The 22,371-nt window shown below is 41.2% G+C and overlaps 1 protein-coding gene across 2 annotated transcripts in view; it reads right to left on the bottom strand.

The window, feature by feature from the left end:
* Window positions 1–22,371, bottom strand: part of RAB30 (RAB30, member RAS oncogene family) — a 78,153-nt gene that overhangs the window by 18,006 nt on the left and 37,776 nt on the right. The gene's annotated exons all lie outside the window — the stretch shown is intronic.

The following is a 22,371-nucleotide window of genomic DNA, read 5'->3' as shown; positions in this document are numbered from 1 at the left end:
TTTCCCAATGCCTGGCTTATAATAGCATCTTAAGAAAGATCTGAAGAAATTGAATGATGAAGGGTAAGACTCAATAAGTGTGATTTCCTTTTTCTCTTCCCCTCTGGCTTCAAATCCAGAACTCTTTCTACCACACTGTAGCAGTTTAAATAAGAATCAAGGTCAGACTCTGGCTAAAAACGCAGGGATTAAAACTCAATGAAGCTGTTAAAAGTGGAAAGGAAATAAATCTCAGGGCTAGGTGCAAGGAGAGCAGGAAGATGTAAGGCTCTGTGGCTCATACACGGACCACAACTCACTGCTTCCTAAGTCAACAAAAAGAGAACACAGTACTGGGCCACATTTTTTTTCTGTGCTTAGATCGTTTGCAACACATTTATTTCTCCATCTTTGGCAGAGGTCAAAGAAACAAAGCAGAGAATCGAGAGAAGAATGTCCAAAAATAAAGACCTGAGAAACAGGGCTCCTAAGAGAAGGTCAGCAGTGCCCAAATTATGCACCTTCAGGGAAGGAAGGCAAAGAGTTACGTGGCCAGAGTCACGTTCATAGTCAAGTCTCGGGTAGTGACCACCTGGAGCAAGCCACAGACTAAAAGTGAAGGCCCTTCTCCTTTCCATAAGAAATTACTTCAATGCTCCGTTGAATGTTTTTTTAAATAAACTTCTGGGGGAAAATGTGTCTGGTCTCTAAAAATGCAGGCTGCCTGTGGCTAAGGCTGGACTGTAAACTCCAGGTTACTGGCTGTGGTTACTGTTCTGTTTCTAATAGAAAACACATTGCTGGATGAAAAGCTCACAAGAATCTCTGGAAACTACGCTCTGAGGAAGCCTTTCTGTTTGAGAAGTAATGTAACAGCTCAGGCATCACCAATCACCAAGTGATGAGACAGCATCCGAGGAGGGGGATCCCACTCAGTAGCAGTTAGTTACACGCAGGCCTAAAACTGACAACAAAAGTTGCACCTTGTCTGGGGAGCAAACATGTCACAAGATATGCTACTGGCCAAGCACAGTTCTAAGAACTGTATATTCTATTATTGTTAATAATAGCTGACACTTAATTCAATGTTTATTATGTGCCAGGTATTCTTCTACATGTATTCACTCATTTAATCCTCACAACAACCGTATGAGGTAGGGTACTATGATTACCATCCCTAATCATAGCAGAGGAAACAGGCACAAAGAGTTTATCCTAAAGTCATGCAGCTACTTAGTCTCAGGACCAGGACCCAAAGACAGATCCATCTGACTCCAGAGCCCCGCTCCTACTGAAATAGGATGCTGCTGCCCCCTGCCTCATGGTTGACAGCGTTGCTATAACTGTCATGAGGGCTGCAGGGTCAGTTGAATGTGCCCCGAGGTCCCTTGGAGCTGCAGTGTTCTGGAACCTCCCTGGTCTAGGAGCAACGCACCCACATTGAAAGGACCACACACTGATTCTAGGTCATACAAGCACAGTTCCTCGTGATGCCCTCCAAGCCCAGGTCTCTTTTAGGAGCTGGACCCAGACTTTCCCTTGAAAACCACACCCACAGTTCAGTCACCATTTGTCCCTGTAACCCAGTATCGGCACAGGGAACATAAACAGGAACACTACTCAGATAAACAAGCCAAACCTCAAATATCATCATCAGCACAATAGCTCTAAATAAATGGATATGTACAGAAGATTCAAAAAAGGAAAAATAGACGAAAAGAAAAAAATGAGTTTAAAAAAGATAAGGAAATAAGATGTACTATGAAAAAGCTTAAAAGAAAAGAAAACATTCTAAGCAATGTGATTTTGGCAACATAAACCATTTATCAAAGTGACCTTTTTAAAAAACAAAACAAACTGTATTCACTGCTGTACATCAGAACATTTTTTCCCCTTGCCCTTTTGGGCTCAGGATAACAGATAAAGTCAAGGCTTCTGATGAACACAGGGCCAGATCCCTGCCCTGCCTTCTGCCCCCCAGCCCCTGCCCAAGAAAATGATACTCGGGGGACTTGTCCTTGTTCAAAAACCGTGTGTCTCACGCAGGTCTTTTTCTCTTTCAAGGTCTCAACCTTGGTCTATAAACGGAGTGGGTGGGTGAACAGGTGCCAGGGCCCCTCCTAGGACAGCCCCTCCCCAGGACAGCCCCTCGCCCAGGACGGCGTGTGCTGCCCCTTCTCTAACCCAAAGAGGCAGTATGAGTGCTGAAGGAAACCAAGAGACCTGGGTCTGCCAGAGAGCCGTGTAAAGTTTCCTCATCCCTAAAATCGGGATAGTATTGGAACCTACACCACTGAGTTGCTTGGGAGGCAAATCAGGTAATATATGGAAAAGTGATACATAATCAAATGTATAATAATCAAATGTTTTAAAAAAATAATAATCAAAAAAAAATTTTTTTCCTCAACCCTCTGACAAGAGTCACATATACTGATTGCAGAGCACATAGCCAAACAAAAAGGAAAGAAAATCACCTGGGGAAAATCTTTTTCCCTACCCACACCCCGCCTGGGGGTAAGTACAGTTAATATTTTGGCATACATCCTTCTAGTTTTTTTAACATATATATTCTCACATCGATGTGTTTTTTTAGTTTATGGTTTTTTTAAACAAAAACAATCATAATATTACAAAAAGTTTTTTTGTTTTCTACAGAGTGCTATTTTCCCAAAACCCAGAATCAGAACTCATGGTCTACAAAAAGAATGGACACCCAGAATGCCCATCAGTATTCACTCACATTTGCTCCTATGACCCTAAAAACTCAGGAAGGGGGAGGGGGAAGATAGTGACATAACTCTGAGAAATACTAAATACTATAACCCAATGTTGGAGATTTAAAAGGTTTTGAAAATTTCCACAATGAAGAAATCTGGCTAACTGTTTAATCCAGGATTTACCAAACATGACTTTAGCTGAAAAATCTTTTCTTATATTAATACCTTTCAACATCCCTTGCTACTAAGCCTCCATGAAACGTTAGTGTGGTAAATGCTATTTTATAGCATTTGAAATCAGGGCTACCCATGTAGGGTTGCTAGAGGGAGGGAGGGAAGAAGGAAGGAAGAGGAGACCTAGTTAAATTTCAATTTCAGATAGCAACAAATAAATTTTAATATGCTTGCTCCAAATATTACATGGGACCTATGAATAATTTTTTAGTATATAAGTATGACCCAAATACTTCCTATGACATACTTATACTATAAAATTATTAGTTGTTTATCTGAAATTCAAATTTAACTGGGCATCCTATATATATAAAAATATATATATATATATATATTTTTTTTTTAAGGCTGAGCTGGGTCTTCGTTGCGGCACACGGGCTCAGTAGTTGTCACTTGTGGGCTTAGTTGCGGTATGTGGGATCTTAGTTCCCCAACCAGGGATCGACCCCGGGTCCCCTGCATTGGGAGTGTGGAGTCTTAACCACTGGACTGCCAGGGAAGTCTCTGGGCATTCTATATTTTATCTAGCAACTCCTACCCAGGGAAAATTTGACTCATCAGGTCTAGTAGAAACAGAGGCCCTAAGCACAACCCCAGCTGTGGAGGAAGATGGGCAGGACATGAGAAACATCAAAAACAACCAAACAAGGAATAAAAAAGGGCAGCAAGTAACATCTGAAGAAAGCATTACTGAGCTGGGGTTCTTCAGAATCTGGGCCAGACTCCAGGGACTGGGTTCAGACTGGCACACAGGGCTGAGCAAGTGAGTCTCTCCCTCCTGGACAATCCCAGGGCACTGTGGACCTCCTCCAAGTACATATCCACACGTGCTCTGTCTGGTGGAGGGGGCCATGCCCTACACATCTATTGCTCCTACTGTCTGTCCTTAAAGACAAGGACCACGCTTCAACAAGATACTCGCGTCTGCATACTCCCCTGGCTGTGTTCAAGAAGTATACGATGAATTGGAACTGTTTGATCTGTCTTTTGCTCTAACAAGGTTTTGTCTCAGGAAGCTCATTACTGCTTAATTACTAGAAGGCAATTACTCAACATTACTTTAATCAACTGCTGCAGCTCACTTGCTTTACATCAGCTGCTAATTTCAAGTTACTGTAAGTTAATTATTCTTCTTGGCCAGGGATGGCAAACACCCACCTGTGCCGTGGCTGCTCCTCATTCATCAGGCCATAATCCCCAGCATTTTCGTACGGCCCTTTACAGTTTACCAAATGCTTTCACAGACATGATCTAATCTGGACCTGACAACAAGAACTGGTTCTTATCATTCATTAGGCAGGTGAGGAAACCGAGGGTTTAGGTGATGAAGTGATTCATCCTAAGTCACACACTGGTGAGTTGCAAGGTGACCTCTGTATCCTACACACCTAGAACTTCTCCCCCTTGCGTGAACACACTGTTTTCCCAGGTTCCTGGGTATTTGGAACATGATTTGAACACTTACTATGTGCCAGGAACTGTGCTGTTTCCATATATAGTCTTATTTAACTTTTTCAACAACCTCATGAGGTAGGCTTATTTTTTTTTAACATCTTTATTGGAGTATAATTGCTTTACAATGGTGTGTTAGTTTCTGCTTTATAACAAAGTGAATCAGCTATACATATACATATATCCCCATATCTCCTCCTTCTAGGTAGGCTTATTATTCCTATATATAGATAAGGAAACTGAGGTTCAGAGAAGTTAACCTATTTGTTCAAAATTACACAGCTAATGAGTAAAAGTATCAGGATTCAAAATCCATGTTTTTCTGTGACAAAATTAAGTTGGAACTCTGTGAGAGTTATACTAAAATAAATTCCAGATGGATTAAAGATTTGGATTTTTAAAAATGAAAACATGAAAGTGCTAGAAGAAAGCAGGATATACATAAATATATAAATCTTAAAGTGGGGCAGGCTTTCTAAGAATTGCTCAAAATCAAAGCCATAAAATAAAGATATTGACCCATTTGACTAATTTTTTTAAAATTCTGCATTGCAAAACAGTAAAAGATAAACTGACTAAAATACCTGAAATGCATATAACTAAGGGCTAATTTCCTTAAATGCATAAAGAGTTCCTACAAATCAATAAGAAAAAATGAATAACCCAATAGAAAAAAAGGGCAAAAGACATGAGCAGATAGTTTACAAGAAGGAAATTAAAATGGTACTTACATTTAAAAAAAAAAAGATCACCCTCACTCATATAGTTTGAGTAAACTCAAACTATAATGAATTTATAATTATAAATAATAATTTATAATGAAAACTATAATCAATTTGTAATCAGAGGCCATTTTTCATATCAGATTGGCAACATTCACTCTGTATTGGACAGAGTGTAGAGAAATGGGGCATTGAATACTGCTGGTGGGAGGCAAATCAATGCAACTTCTATGGAGGGCAATACTGAGTTAAAACTAAAAGGGCTATTATAACCCCTCTGACCCAGCAATTCCACTCCTAGGAATCTATCCTACACTTATACTGATACACATGTGCGAAGACACATGGAGTAGGATATTCATTACAACAATGTTTGTAATAGCAAATATGAAATCAGCCTAAATCCATCAGCAGGAAAATAGTTGTACAGATTGTGAAAACTATAAATCAATATACCACGCAGCCCACTATGGATATCTGTAAGATACATTAAGTGAAAGAAGCAAGGTGGAGAATGGTGTGTATAGTATGAAAAGAGGGGCATATAATTATTTATCTGCATATTCATAAAATATCTCCAAAAAATACAAAAGAAAACTAGCAACAGTGTTTGCTTCTGGAAAGGCTGTAGTATGTAGCTCTTTCTGGGAAAGAAGATAACCTCTAACTCTTAATAGACTCTGCCCTTTCATTCAGTCTACAATAGTGCTTAAAAGGCAAGGTAGTTGTCCTAATACAGAGAAAGGGGCCCTTTTAAAAATATCTGTTTGGGGTGCTCTGTCTCTTTTTGTTTTTCTCTTTGTCTGCCCTGCTGCACCCCTTCCTGCGACAGAGACTCAGGAAGGAATGTCCCACCCAAGTTCTGCAGTTGCTTTTTCTAGTTCATGGTGTATATTAAAACATGTCTCAGAGCAGCGAGACTCGACATGGTAGGCTCACTCTTTCACATCAACATCCCTTAAAACCAAGTACCCATCGTATGACAGCCAAATCCAATGGACAGAAAAATAGTCTATTGGTGTCACTAATAAAAACAAAACTCTCGCCCATGTAAATCATGTATTACCACTCAGAAATTACTCTCACTGTACCCTGACACAGAATCTTCCTGAGGAAGCAGGAGAAGCCTGTCCTTTTCTCCCCATTTCACAGAAATGGCATTTGAAAGTAGGAGAGTGACTTGCCTCAGGCCACGCAGCATGCAAGCAACAGAGTCAGAAGAGACACGTGGGTCCCCTGACTCTAAATCAGAGCTGCTGCCAGGACAAATAAAGTCTGCAAATATAAATCCCTGCTGGGCAAGGCCACGGGCCTAACCACCAATGGAAGCTGGCATGGACCCGTGGATGGGAGGCAGGTCAAAAGCAGCCCTTGGCTTGCTTGCATTGGGAGGGATATTACGTCCAATAAAAGGAATCTCGAAGAGAGGAAAAAGAAAAAAAAAAGCAGCCCTTGGGAATAGTTTTATGACATGCAAAAAAAATAAATAAATAAAGTAGGCCTGAGATCTCCACAATATTACTTTCAAAACCAAGACAATAAAATATTTTACCTTCTTCTTTGTACGTATTGTCTTTTATATTTTCCTATTTCCTCGAAATACAAAATGGATTTGGGATACCGGACAAAGAAGAAAAATGAAAAGTAATCCAAGAAACAGCATTTCATCAGAATGTTAACCAAAGCACGCGTCCAAATAATCTTGTTTAAGTAAACAATGCTCTTTCACCTTCCACCGTGAGAAGGTGTCACTGCCCTGGGCCCAAATGTGTTTTCCCACATAGAAGTGAGAGGAGGAGGGAGGGCCACTGCTGAGGACCCACTTGGGCCCCCATTCAGTTCACTCCCCAGGCAGAGCTAATTTGTTTTGTACCACAGCACCTGGGGGCAGGTGCTTGACCAAGAGCCTTGGATGCACCTGGTAGTACTGGCACCTTGATTTCCGGGGGAAAAGGAAGATACCCTTCCCACTCATTAATCCCTTTCCAAGATTGGGAGCATCAGTCTGCAAAACATGTTTGTTGCACTGATCTAAAAAAGGCCTTCCCCAGACCCAACTTGCTGTTTCCAGCTTCTGCACAAGCCCAGGCCAGGCTCCCTCTATTGTTCTCCCCCAACAATAAACAATACCACCCGCAAAGAGCTCTGGGGGAGGGGGGGAGAGGTTTGTTCCCCCCCACCCCACCCCCGTCGTGTTCTCTAAATGGGGGATTGTGTCTAATCTTTCCTCTGCAGAAGCTTTCCTGCGCCTGTTTGGCTGCACCGGAAGGGCCTCATTATCGGCATCTTTAGGCTCCTCCCCCAGGGTGAGCACACAATGAGGCCCAGCCAGGAGGCCAGAGGTCACGGCTGCAGCCCCAAGCACTTCCCTCTGCCTTAGGGACCCAAGGCAGACCAAGGATGGGGGTATCTCCTTCGCTGTCACTCCAGGCTGGACCCTACCCTCAGCTGTTTAAGCTGATTCCCTTCTCACTGGAAGCAGGAGACAAAGGAAAAGGAAAGCAAGTGTCCACGTGCTCTATGACTCAAACGGATGAGTCATAAAATGTAGCAATTCTCCCAAGTTTATCTCCCAAGATTGTGCCAGGTCCTGTGTCAACACAGGAGAATGACTATTTGCCTAGAGCTTAGAGGCTTCATACACACCAGCCCATTTCATCCTTGAAACAGCCTTTTGGGTGGGATTTCGTAGTTACTATCAATAAGCTTTTACATCTATAGAGCACCTCAAGTTTGCTAGGTGCTGTCCTGTAAATTATCTTATCTGCATCCTGGCAAATTCCTATCTGGAAGATGGGGTAGAAATTCTCCCCCAGCCTGGTCCCCCAACACACACATACATGCACACGCACACAGCCTGCCATAAGCCATTTGTCGCCAAGGCCTACAGATGTGCTGTCAGAAATGTATCTTGAATACTCCCCTCTGCACTACCTTTGTCTCTACCACACCAACCTGACTCAGGCCCTTGTCACCTCTCACCCAGCCAGTGATGTCTAAGCAGGTGAAGTATAAAGCGGCACAACTTTCCTCACTAGCAAGCTTTCAATATTTATCAAAAGCCTTAACAACATCCACACTCTTTGATCTAGCAATTTTGCTTCTGGGAATTTTCCTAAGGAATGATTCCAAGATGTGCACAAAGGTTTATTCACAGTAGCACACATAGAAAGTACATTCCAGTATTACTTAGAATAGACCCCCAAAATGGAGCGAGTAAAGCCTCTATCCAACAATGGAGAAATGGTTACACTTTTACTGAGCAACATGATATAACATTATGAAATATATACTTGGAAGAAAATACAGTTTTTAATAGATCTTTATTGGACTATAATTGCTTCACAATACTGTGTTAGGTTCTGTTGTACAACAAAGTGAACCAGCCATATGCATACATATACCCCCATATCCCCTCCCTCTTGAGCCTCCCTCCCACCCTCCCTATCCCACCCCTCTAGGTCATCACAAAGCACAGAGCTGATCTCCCTGTGCTATGCTGCTACTTTCCACTAGCTAACTATTTTACATTCGGTAGTGTATATATGTCGATGCTACTCTCACTTCACCCCAGCTTCCCCCTCCACCCCTGTGTCCTCAAGTCCATTCTCTATGTCTACATCTTTATTCCTGCCCTGCCACTAGGTTCATCAGTACCAGTTTTTCGTTTTTTTTTTTTAAGACTCCATATATTTGTGTTAGCATACTGTATTAGTTTTTCTCTTTCTGACTTACTTCACTCTGTATGACAGAGTCTAGGTCCATCCACCTCACTACAAATGACTCAATTTCATCTCTTTTTATGGCTGAGTAACATTCCATTGTATATATGTGCCACATCTTCTTTACCCATTCATCTGGCGATGGACATTTAGGTTGCTTCCATGTCCTGGCTATTGTAAATAGAGCTGCAACAAACACTGTGGTACATGTCTCTTTTTGAATTCTGGTTTTCTCAGGGTATATGCCAGTAGTGGGATTGCTGGGTCATATTGTAGTTCTATTGTTAGTTTTTTAAGGAACCTCCATACTGTTCTCCATAGTGGTTGTATTAATTTACATTCCCACCAACAAGCAGGAGGGTTCCCTTTTCACCACACCCTTTCCAGCATTTGTTTTTTTTTTGTACTCAGGTGATTTTTTTTTTTTAACATCTTTATTGGAGTATAATTGCTTTACAATGGTGTGTTAGTTTCTGCTTCATAACAAAGTAAATCAGTTATACATATACATATATCCCCATATCTCCTCCCTCTTGCATCTCCCTCCCTCCCACCCTCCCTATCCCACCCCTCTAGGTGGTCACAAAGCACTGAGATGATTTCCCTGTGCTATGCAGTTGCTTCCCACTAGCTATCTGTTTTACATTTGGTAGTGTATATATGTATATACCACTCTCTCACTTCTTCCCAGCTTACCCTTCCCCCTCCCCGTGTCCTCAAGTCCATTCTCTAGTAGGTCTGAGTCTTTATTCCCATCCTGCCCCTAGGTTCTTCATGACCTTTTTTTTTTTTTTTTTAGATTCCATATATATGTGTTAGCATACAGTATTTGTTTTTCTCTTTCTGACTTACTTCACTCTGTATGACAGACTCTAGGTCCATCCACCTCACTACAAATAACTCAATTTTGTTTCTTTTTATGGCTGAGTAATATTCCATTGTATATATGTGCCACATCTTCTTTATCCATTCATCTGTCGATGGACACTTAGGCTGCTTCCATGTCCTGGCTATTGTAAATAGAGCTGCAATGAACACTGTGGTACATCACTCTTTTTGAATTATGGTTTTCTCAGGGCATATGCCCAGTAGTGGGATTACTGGGTCATATGGTAGTTCTATTTTTAGTTTTTTAAGGAAACTCCATACTGTTCTCCATAGTGGCTGTATCAATTTACATTCCCACCAACAGTGCAAGAGGGTTCCCTTTTCTTCACATCCTCTCCAGCATTTATTGTTTGTAGATTTTTTGATGATGGCCATTCTGACTGGTGTGAGGTGATATCTCATTGTAGTTTTGATTTGCATTTCTCTAATGATTAATGATGTTGAGCATTCTTTCATGTGTTTGTTGGCAATCTGTATAACTTTGGAGAAATGTCTATTTAGGTCTTCCACCCATTTTTGGATTGGGTTGTTTGTTTTTTTGATATTGAGCTGCATGAGCTGCTTGTAAATTTTGGAAATTAATTCTTTGTCAGTTGCATCGTTTGCAAGTATTTTCTCCCATTCTGAGGGTTATCTTTTCATCTTGTTTATGGTTTCCTTTGCTGTGCAAAAGCTTTTAAGTTTCATTAGGTCCCATTTGTTTATTTTTGTTTTTATTTCCATTTCTCTAGGAGGTGGGTCAAAAAAGGATCTTGCTGTGATTTATGCCATAGAGTGTTCTGCCTATGTTTTCCTCTAAGAGTTTTATAGTGTCTGGCCTTACACTTAGGTCTTTAATCCATTTTGAGTTTATTTTTGTGTATGGTGTTAGGGAGTGTCCTAATTTCATTCTTTTACACGTAGCTGTCCAGTTTTCCCAGCACCACTTATTGAAGAGGCTGTCTTTTCTCCATTGTATATTCTTGCCTCCTTTTTCAAAAATAAAGTGACCATATGTGCGTGGGTTTATCTCTGGGCTTTCTATCCTGTTCCATTGATCTCCAGCATTTATTGTTTCTAGATTTTTTGATAATGGCCATTCTGACCCATATGAGGTAATACCTCATTTTAGTTTTGATTTGCATTTCTCTAATAGTTAGTGATGTTGAGCATCTTTTCATGTGCTTCTTGGCCATCTGTATGTCTTCTTTGGAGAAATGTCTATTTAGGTCTTCTGCTCATTTTTTAATTGGGTTGTTTGTTTTTTTGATATTGTGCCCCATGAGGTGTTTGTATATTTTGGAGATTAATCCTTTGTCCATTGTTTCACTTGCAAATATTTTCTCCCATTCTGAGGGTTGTCTTTTCATCTTGTTTATGGTTTCCTTTGCTGTGCAAAAGCTTTTAAGTTTAATTAGGTCCCATTTGTTTATTTTTGTTTTTATTTTCATTACTCTAGGAGGTGGGTCAAAAAAGATCTTGCTGTGGTTTATGTCAAAGAGTGTTTTTCCTATGTTTTCCTCTAAGAGTTTTATAGTGTCTGGTCTTACATTTAGGTCTTTTATCCATTTGGAATTTATTTTTGTGTATGGTGTTAGGTAGTGTTCTAATTTCATTCTTTTACATGTAGCTGTCCAGTTTTCCCAGCACCACTTATTGAAGAGGCTGTCTTTTCTCCATCGTACGTTCTTACCTCCTTTGTTGTAAATTAGATGACTATATATGTGTTTATCTCTGGGTTTTCTATCCTGTACCATTAATGTATATTTCTGTTTTTGTGCCAGGACCATACTGTCTTGATTACTGTAGCTTTGTAGTATAGTTTGAAGTCTGGGAGCCTGATTCCTCCAGCTCCGTTTTTCTTTCTCAAGATTTCTTTGGCTATTTGGGGTCTTTTGTGTTTCCATACGAATTGTAAAATTTTTTGTTTTAATTCTGTGAAGAATGCCATTGGTAGTTTGATAGGGATTGCACTGAATCTGTAGATTGCTTTGGGTAGTACATTCATTTTCAATATTGATTCTTCCAATCCAAGAACATGGTATATTTCTCCATGTGTTTATGTCATCTTTAATTTCTTTAATCAGTGTTTTATAGTTTTCTGAGTACAAGTCTTTCACCTCCTTAGGCAGGTCTATTCCTAGGTATTTTATTCTTTTTGTTGCAGTGGTAAATGGGATTGTTTCCTGAATTTCTCTTTCTGATTTTTTGTTGTTAGTGTATAGGAATGCCAGAGATTTCTGTGCATTTTGTATCCTGCAACCTTACCAAATTCATTGATTAGTTCTAGTAGTTTTCTGATGGCATCTTTGGGATTTTCTATGTATAGTATCATATCATCTGCAAACAGTGACAGTTTTATTTCTTCTTTTCCAATTTGTATTCCTTTTATTTCTTTTTCTTCTCTGATTGCCGTGGCTAGGACTTCCAAAACAATGTTGAATAAGAGTGGTGAGAGTGGACATCCTTGTCTTGTTCCTGATCTTAGTGGAAATGCTTTCAGTTAGAAAATACATTTTAAAAATGCTTAGTCTGGGTGGTGGGATTATAGATTATTTTCTTCTTTATATATTTATATCTTTTCTAAATTTTCATCAATAAACATGACTCATTTAGAAACAATACACTTTATTAAAATACACAGACTCAATACTGGTGAGTGAAACAGGAGACAGGTACACACAAACCCAACTAGTGACCATCCACATTCAACTGGCTCTTCTAGAATGCAGCATCTTCCATGGTGCAGACCAAAAGCCATTAAAGAGTTCAAACCTTCCACACCAAGAGCTCACTACTGGGAATTCGCTTTAAGAAAAGAACTGAACAAACTCAAAAAGCAACATGATCGGGCTTCCCTGGTGGTGCAGTGGTTGAGAATCTGCCTGCCAATGCAGGGGACACGGGTTCGAGCCCTGGTCTGGAACGATCCCACATGCCGCGGAGCAACTGGGCCCGTGAGCCACAATTACTGAGCCTGCGCGTCTGGAGCCTGTGCTCCGCAACAAGAGAGGCCGCGATAGTGAGGCCCGCGCACCGCGATGAAGAGTGGCCCCCGCTTGCCGAAGCTGGAGAAAGCCCTCGCACAGAAACGAAGACCCAACACAGCCAAAAATAAATAAATAAATAAATTTAAAAAAAAAAAGCAACATGATCAAAAATTCTCATTACATCTTATCTAAAAGAACTGGAAACAATCCAAATGTCCAACTCGGGATAGTTCTGTATGGAACATCAACACCATGGAATGCAGGGCAGCCATTACACATGCCAGTTATGAAAACTATGTAGAAATATGAAATAATGTTGAAAATAGGCTGTAAAATTAAAAGAATAAACAAAGCTGCATTTGTCAGAACTGCAGCTATAAAAAATAAGCATGTATGTGAACAAGGGCATTTCAAAAGCAAGAACATATACTGTGTTTGGATTATGAGATCACAGGGAGCTTTTTGTTTTTTAAGTTTCATTCCCCCCCACACCAGCTTTTTAAACAAGTTTTTAACATTTTGCATGTACCACAGACACATTTTTTTAAAACGTAGAAAACGTAGAAAAAGGGAAAATGAATTACCAAAAGGAACACAATCACTGCCAGCATTTTGATGTGTTCTTCCCTGTCTCTTTTTCCTATGCACTAGATGGTTTGCTTTGGTTTTGATCACTGTAATCATGACAACATTTTCTTTAAAGTAGTCACAAAATCATTTCAATTTTTAAAAACCAGAGAACGTAACATAAGACCTGTAGGAACATACAGCGATGGGTTTTTTGAAATACTATCAAGAGAAATGACCTCATACAATGTCTGACTGTAAGAAAAAACAGCAATATCGCACCACTGTGACAGAACAGATGGAGTGATCAAAGTTCCTAACACCTGCGGAAGACTCGCAGGCCAGTATCAGTAACCATAAGTGGGGAGCATGGAGAGTGCTGTGCTACTAAAGCTGACATCGCTGGAAATTAGAAGGAATTTTCTCAGACTTGGAAAAGATGATAGATATAACAATGGACTAAGTTTTCAGATCAGAAAAAGCTTGAAGGGATCAAATCCAGTTGGTCAGCTGATCCAGAATAGTTAACCTCCTTGATATCTACCGACATCCACGCCAGCATGGACCCCTCCAGGGAGAGAAATAGCAACAGGGAAAATCACTATGTAAGCAATGCCTGGGCTCTGCTGCCCATTGAATGTGGTCCCTGGAGAGAGTGAGGGGAGGCTGAGTATGCTGTCCCCACAGAGGGGCTCGGTTTCTGCAGGAGTGTGACACTTTGGGGCTTTTCAAACAACTGACAAAGGATTAATCTCCAAAATATACAAGCCGCTCATGCAGCTCAATATCAAAAAAACAAACAACCCAATCCAAAAATGGGTGGAAGACCTAAATAGACATTTCTCCAAAGAAGACATACAGATTGCCAACAAACACATGAAAGGATACTCAGCATCACTAATCATTAAGAGAAATGCAAATCAAAACCACAATGACATATCACCTCACACCAGTCAGAATGGCCATCATCAAAAAAACTAAAAACAATAAATGCTGGAGAGGGTGTGGAGAAAAGGGAACCCTCTTGCACTGTTGGTGGGAATGTAAATTGATACAGCCACTATGGAGAACAGTATGGAGGTTCCTTAGAAAACTAAAAGTAGAACTACCATATGACCCAGCAATCCCACTACTGGGCATATACCCTGAGAAAACCATAATTCAAAAAGATACATGCACCCCAATGTTCATTGCAGCACTATTTACAATAGTAAATAGAAGGTCATAGAAGCAACCTAAATGCCCATCGACAGACAAATGGATAAAGAAGATGTGGTACCTATACACAATGGAATATTACTCAGCCATAAAAAGGAACAAAATTGGGTCATTTGTAGAGATGTGGATGGACCTAGAAACTGTTATACAGAGTGAAGTAAGTCAGAAAGAGAAAAACAAATATCGTATATTAACGCATATATATGGAATCTACAAAAATGACATAGATGAACTGGTTTGCAAGGCAGAAAAAAGAGACAGATGGAGAGAACAAACGTATGGACACCAAGGGGGGAAAGCGGGGTTGGGGGGGGTGGGTGGTATGAATTGGGAGATTGGGATTGATGTATATACACTAATATGTATAAAATAGATAAGTAACAAGAACCTGCTGTATAAAATAAATAAATAAAATTCAAAAAAAAATTCTAGAAATGGCTCAATCTATACATACTCAGTAAAATTTGATCCATAGTTCAAACAAATTCATGGTAAAATAGAGTTTTTAATTGTAAGATTTAAAAAAAAAAAAAAAAGACATGTACCACAATGTTCATTGCAGCACTATTTACAATAGCCAGGACATGGAAGCAACCTAAGTGTCCATCGACAGATGAATGGATAAAGAAGATGTGGCACATATATACAATGGAATATTACTCAGCCATAAAAAGAAACAAAATTGAGTTATTTGTAGTGAGGTGGATGGACCTAGAGTCTGTCATACAGAGTGAAGTAAGTCAGAAAGAGAAAAACAAATACCGCATGCTCACACATATATACGGAATCTAAAAAAAAAAAATGGTTCTGATGAACCTAGGGGCAGGACAGGAATAAAGACGCAGACATAGAGAATGGACTTGAGGACACGGGGAGGGGGAAGGGTAAGCTGGGACGAAGTGAGAGAGTGGCATGGACATATATACATTACCAAATGTAAAACAGATAGCTAGTGGGAAGCAGCCGCATAGCATAGGGAGATCAGCTCGGTGCTTTGTGACCACCTAGAGGGGTGGGATAGGGAGGGTGGGAGGGAGACACAAGAGGGAGGAGATATGGGGATATATGTATATGTATAGCTGATTCACTTTGTTATAAAGCAGAAACTAACACACCATTGTAAAGCAATTATACTCCAATACAGATGTTAAAAAAAAAAAACAGGGCCCCTCAATACAAACTGACTACTCAATACAAACTGACTATTCATCTCTTACATGCGTATCTAGCAAAGCCTCTGCCTTCTGTTGCAAGGTTGGGGGAAAGCTGCTGGGCTGATTGAGACATGAGATGCCACCGCTAACACAGCAAACCTCACTCAGATACTCCCCACTTCAAGGAAAAATGTCACGCTGCATTCTTTGCTTTAGAGGCTTTTAGACACTAACCCCTGGACAAGATGCAATGCAACTCCACTGCATTTCCAAAGAACTAATCTGACCATGTCATTCCCACACTTCAGTCTCCTCAGGGCTCCCGGCTGCCTACACAAGCCCTCTGTGAGAGGAAGGACAGGACCCTGGTGAAGAGGGCGAACGTAGGAGCCAAACTGCCTGAGTCTGAGTCCTGCCTCTGCCCTTCATGAGATGGGTGACCTTGGGCAAGTTCCCTATCCTCTTGGTGCCTACATTTCTTTATTTGTAAATAGGGATAATAACTGTACCCACCTCATAGGGTTACTGGATGGCTGAAAAGAATTAATACAACAAAGCACGAAGAAGAGAGCCTGGCATACAGGAAGGACCCAATAAATCTTAGGTGTTGCTCTTATTATTGTCACTGTTGGAGAAAGTTCAAATTCCCTAGCAGGGCATACAGAGCCTTCCATGACCCAGCCCCTGCTCATATCTCTGGCTTCATTTCTAGTGACCTTTGAGTTACCATCACCACAATGATCACATAGCCATGCCCAGCTCCCAGAGTGTGGCCCCCAAGGCAGGTTCATCCACAACTTTACTCACATGGGGCCATTCTCTCCTTGTTGCTGGCAAGCAACCACATAGCTCTGGAACCTTCCTCGCCTCCCCCCATGTGAATTAGCCGCTCTCTCCTTTACGTCTCCACTGTGTTCTGTGGAGACTCTCTTCATAGATACTTCATTATTCTCATTGGTTTAGGTATCCTGCTTCCCCCACTAGACCTTAAGGACAGAGGCCCTTATGAATTCCTACCTGTATCCCCATTGCCTGGCACTCAGTAGATCCTGAATAAATATTTATTAAATAAATGCAAAAGAAATATTGATCAGAACATGCAAAAGCTAGGAATACTTTTCAGAGAACCTAAACACCAGGATGAGGAAAGCAAACCCCAAAACACTTTGATCCTAAGGAGAGTTAATTGGCAAAGATCATATAACCAAAGAAAAGAAAATGATAATTTCCCAGGGGAAAGCCAAACCTTGTTATAATGAAGTGTCTCTGTGTGTATTGGAGGAGGGGGAGGGAGAAGTGACATTAATAATGGTTCTAAAGTAACAACTGATGTTGATTAGTCATTGAACAGCACTTTTTAAACCTTTTCTTTAGGGAAAAAAAAAAAAGCTGAATGGGAAGTATTCTTTACCTTGTTCAGAGTGCAGGTTATTTCAATATAAAATATTGCAGGGGACCCAGACTGCAAGAAAAAGAGAGAATTAATCTTTGCTCAATGTCTATAATGAGCTAGATACTTTAAAAATAATATAGTTTCTATTTATTAAGCAGAAGGTGCCAGACACAGAACTGTTCACTTTAGACGCATTATCAAATTTGATAACGCAAGTCCTCAACAACTCTGAGACGTAAGTATTAGCCTCTGCATTCTACAGATGAGATAAACATATTCACTCATTCCATACACTTGTAGTGAGCACATACTATGTGCAAGTCACTGACCCAGGAGCAGAGGATACAGTGATGAACAGGCAGACAAGTTCCCCCACCACACACCTTCATAGAGTATACATTCTAGCTGGGCAGAAAAGAGAGCAATGAATGAATGCGGAAATGAGCACATACATAAATAAACAAGAAACATACCAGATAGTAGCAAGCGCTAATAGAGAATAAAAGTAAAAGGAAGGGACAGAGTGTACCCAGACAGCAATTTTAGAGTGAATTGTCAGAGAAGGCTTCTCTGAGGCGGCTCTATTTAAGATGAGATTTGAATAAGAAAAAGACAAGCACATGAAGACTGGAAGAGCATTTTAGGCCGAAGGAATAACTATGCAAAGTGCGCTAAAACAAGAATGGACTTGGCATGTGCAAGGAGCCAAAAATAGAACAACGAGGCTGGGTGCATGGTCAAGGAGAAGAGGGCTGAGATTGACATGGGGCAGGTCACACAGAGCTTGGTCAGCCAGGACAAGGAGTTTAGATTTCATTCTGAGTGCAACAGGAGGCCACCTGGAGGGAGAGGGGTGGTTAGGAATGTGACATAAACCAATTAACATTTTTCAAAGATTTCTCTGGTCCCTGCAACGGAGGGTATTGTGGTATAGATACCGGTTGAAGCAGGGCAACTAGTTAGGAGGTTACTGCAAGTAGTCTAGGTGAGAGATGATGTGGCTTGGACTAGGGTGCTGGTAATGAAGATGGAGGGAAGGAGATAAATTTGGGAATGCTTCTGAAGATAGAGAAGACAGAACTTGCTGAAGGATTGGATGATGATGGTGAAGAAAGAAAGAAATCAAAAGTAATGCCTAGATATTTTGGCTTGAGCACTTGGGGGGAATACTAGCACCACTTACTGAGGTGGGGAAGATTGAAAGAAGAACAAGTTTAGGGTAGAGACTAAATCAAGAGTTCTCTTCCAGCCACGTTAAATTTGCGATGTCTCTTAGAGATCTATCTGGACATGAATCTGGAGTTCCAGAAAAAGTTTGAGGATGAAGCTACAGATTTGAGGGTCATTAGCAAATGGATGTTAGGGAAAGCCATTGGATTAGAAGAGGACATCTGTGGAGGGTGAATAAATAGAGAAGAGAAGGGGGCCATTTCAGAACATGGGGCACATCTCCATTTAGAGGCTGAGGAGAGAAGGAGACTGAAGGAGAGTCCAGAGTGGTAGGAAGAGACCCAGGAAAGTAGAGTGTCAAAGAAAACAGAGATCTGCTTTGTCACATGCTGCTGAGAGAATAAGTACGACTAAAACAAAGCAGTGGCCTTCGACTTGGCAACATCAAGGTCACTGGCAGACACAGACAGGAATAGTCCCTGTGGAATGATGAGAAGAGATTAGAGTCAGGGGAAGCAGTCAATGCCAAAACAACGGACAACTTTTAAGTTTTACTGAGAAAGGGAACAAAGAAACTAGAAGATAGCTAGAGGGGGGGTATAAGGTCAACACAGTTTTAAATTAAATAATGAATTTATTTTGTAACATTTGAGAGACAAAATTAGAAAACATTTTGGATTTTTTTTGGGGGCGGGATTGTTTTCAGGTAAGAAATACTAGAGAATGCTTATTTGCTATTGAGAATTATCCTGTGATGAGGGTAAATTTCATGATGGCAGAGAGAGGGTGCATAATTAGAAGATCAAGGATCTACAAGACTTGGTCTTAACACAGTTAATAATGTGCCCAAGGCAAAAGAAATGGTAGGCAGGGAGATGGGATGCTAATCCAGGTCTGTTTTGACTCATACATGCATCCTTTTTCCACCACACCAATGACTGTAATCTAATAGAGTAGCATTTGCAAAAGATCGCAACTCCAGGCTCTGAAAATAATCAGAACAGAGTTAGAAGGGATCTTAAGAGAACCTGGGAGAGCTAACACAAACACACCGCTTCTTGTATGTAACCAAGCTCTGTTCATCATACAGAATTCTATTATTGCATTTTCACTCAAATGTCATTCATGTGTGCACATCTAGCTGTAGTCCTACTAGTGGCAGAACCCTCCAACATTGCCCTTTAATGTAAAGAGTGGGTTTGAGGAGGGGAAGGGGACACTGAGATAAATCACAGAGCAGAGTAAGGAGGAACACTGCAGGGAATAAACTCTCTAGTGGCTGTAATAAGGTAGTTAAAAATACTTTTAGAAGGTTAGTTTTGTATTTATATTCAGCAAAGTGAAGACGGAAATCATTATATGATCGTTTTGTTTCTTTCCTATTTACATAGTGACCTCAGGAAGCAAGTGACTATGGCTGTGCCAGGAAGTGGCCTCTTGTCATCTGTTTCCCATGCCCACTCCTGCTCTACCACATGGGCACAGCACCACCCCTTCAGCCCTATCTTTCTCTCACCTGGTTTCTCACTATCTGTTCTAGTTTACTTCTTCCTTCAGGGCAACATACATGCCATCTCCCCCATGACGTCCTCCCTGATTTCTCCCTCTCTGAAACTTTATAGCACAAAGTACTAGTACCATGTAAATTTAGCTCTTGCTCACATTAAGCCTTTTTTTTTGTTTTTGCTTTTTTGTGGGGAGGGGAACAGAGAAAGGTTTACTGCAAGGTCCAAGCAAGGAGAACGGGTGGCTCACACTCAAAAGACTCGAACTCCTTGATCACATTAAGCCTTAAAACTATTCCCTGAGTCAAATATCAGAATGAGAGTACTTTTCAGTAGGAAATTCAATGCAATTGTTGGCCACTGTTACTTTGAGAGGAAAGATCCAGATTTGAGTTGAAATTGTGGCTCTGTTCCACCTCTGATACACTGAGTGATCTTGGGCAAGTCACTTTCTGAGCCTCAGTTCCCCAACCTAGAAAACAGGAATACTACTACCTACTACCCAGCACCTGGGTAGGTATCCAAAATGTGCTGGACAGCCCACTCTTCTGCTAAAAACCCTATGATGGCTTCCCATGGTTTTCAAAATCAAGTCCCAAACCCTTCAACCTGTTTATTACATCCTATCAAATTCTCCAGCCTAATTTCTCACCTATCTCACATCTTGTACTCTAGTAACAATGAATTCCTCATTATATTTCTCACCCCCATGCTTTTGTTTTTTTGGTCCCTGCTGTCCCTGCACTCTTAACCCACCTTGCTCGGCATCGCTCTCCTCCTGGGAGCCTTCCTGGATTTGTCAGCTTCCACCCTTTCCCCACATACACAGGTTAGGTTCTCCCTCCCATTTGGTTCTCCCATATGACCCTGACCACAGCTTAATCTCTGTAGTTACCCCACTGTTTATAATTATTTACAGGCCCACCTACTCTATAAAACAAGGGTTCCTTGGGGAAAAGGACTGGGCTTTATTCATCTTTGTATCCCCAGCACAGGCACTGACTTCTGCTTCACCTTTTTTGATGCTCCATTTCTGCATCTAGGAAACAGAAAGAATTCACCTACTTGAAAGGTCAGGATTAAGTTTAAATATTCAAAGTTTACCGCAGGGTGTCAGGCACACAACTGGCCTTCAGTACATTTGATTTATATTCTCCGCATCTCCAGATTTTTCTCTTTTTCTGTCCTTCATGCCCAGGCTCTTACACTGGCCCTGTGCCTTCGCTGTGAGCCCTCTCCTTGATCCATATCCCTGGTTCCTACTCCTGACGGTGCCCTTTGAACTCTGAGGATGACTCAGTTAAGGCACTAAAGCAGTACTGCAACCATCTCTTGAGTACCTCTGTGCAAGACAATGTCCCAGATGCAGTGAAATGGATACAACATGTACAAGGAATTTATGACCTACTAGGGGGTAGAGAAGAGGTAGGGAGACAATTAGACAAATGAAGCCCGGGCAATTCAAAGAAGGAAAAGTTTATATATCTCTAGGGGAAGATGGGAAGGCTTTAGAGGAAGTGGCATTTCAAGTGGACCTCAAAGGATAAACTTAAGTTGAGGGGCTGTTTCTAGAGTTATATGTGTTCCACAAAACACGTTACTAAAATGCTCTTGCTCCTCTGATGAAAAGCAAAATAAACTTAGGAAACGCTGCCTACTGCATACCCCTCTAGGAGATTCACAATACACAGTAGCAAGGCTCTGGGAGGTCTTGAAGGGACCCTATTTAACTTTGTTTAATGTAGCATCCCGGGCTTCCCTTGTGGTGCAGTGGTTGAGAGTCTGCCTGCCGATGCAGGGGACACGGGTTCGAGCCCTGGTCTGGGAAGATCCCACATGCCACGGAGCAACTGGGCCCGTGAGCCACAACTACTGAGCCTGCGAGTCTGGAGCCTGTGCTCCGCAACAAGAGAGGCTGCGACAGTGAGAGGCCCGTGCACCGCGATGATGAGTGGCCCCCGGTCTCCGCAACTGGAGAAAGCCCTCGCGCAGAAACGAAGACCCAACACAGGCAAAAATAAAAAAAAAAAAAAAAAAATGTAGCATCCCATATTTGTTTGGCCACTAGTTCTCCATTTCTATCCCCCCTGGAAGATATTTATAGCATCTTGAGGATCATACCTTAAGAAACAAGTTAAATGTTACCCTTTCAAAGTTATATATTTGCATTTTAACAGGACCTCTCCAAAATAATATCTTAACACCATATATCTTTAACAACATAATCAGCAACTTAAAAAATTCTCCTGGCATCATGTCCAAAAGGAAGAAGACCCTGCAGAGCTGAGTGAGTGGCTGAGACAGAATGAATTCCCTCCCTTCTCTAGTGAGAGGCAGAGTGTAGACTACAAGCCTTTCAATCAAGGGAGAGAAAATGACCCCTCTTCTGAGTGAGTCCATTCCTTCTTTGGTAGGATGTTTACACCCTTACAGCCGCCCTCCCACCCTCTCCAACTTGCTGACTGGGTAAAAAAACACCAGACTTGAAAGCAAAGGGAACAATGTTGTATAACAACAAGCCGACAAGGCATGTTTTGCTCCTTAATATTTATCAAACAGTCATGACCTGTGAGAGGCAAGAAGAAAAGGGGCATTGTCTGCTTGCCCGTCCCCACCCTGGAAGCATTGGTGCTCAATTACCCAGTCTGGGGGTTAACAAATGTTTACTGGGAGCAAGGCAC

This window comes from Eubalaena glacialis, chromosome 10 (assembly GCF_028564815.1).
Source record: "Eubalaena glacialis isolate mEubGla1 chromosome 10, mEubGla1.1.hap2.+ XY, whole genome shotgun sequence".
Taxonomy (NCBI): domain Eukaryota; kingdom Metazoa; phylum Chordata; class Mammalia; order Artiodactyla; family Balaenidae; genus Eubalaena; species Eubalaena glacialis.
This window is presented reverse-complemented; position numbering and strand designations above follow the sequence as displayed.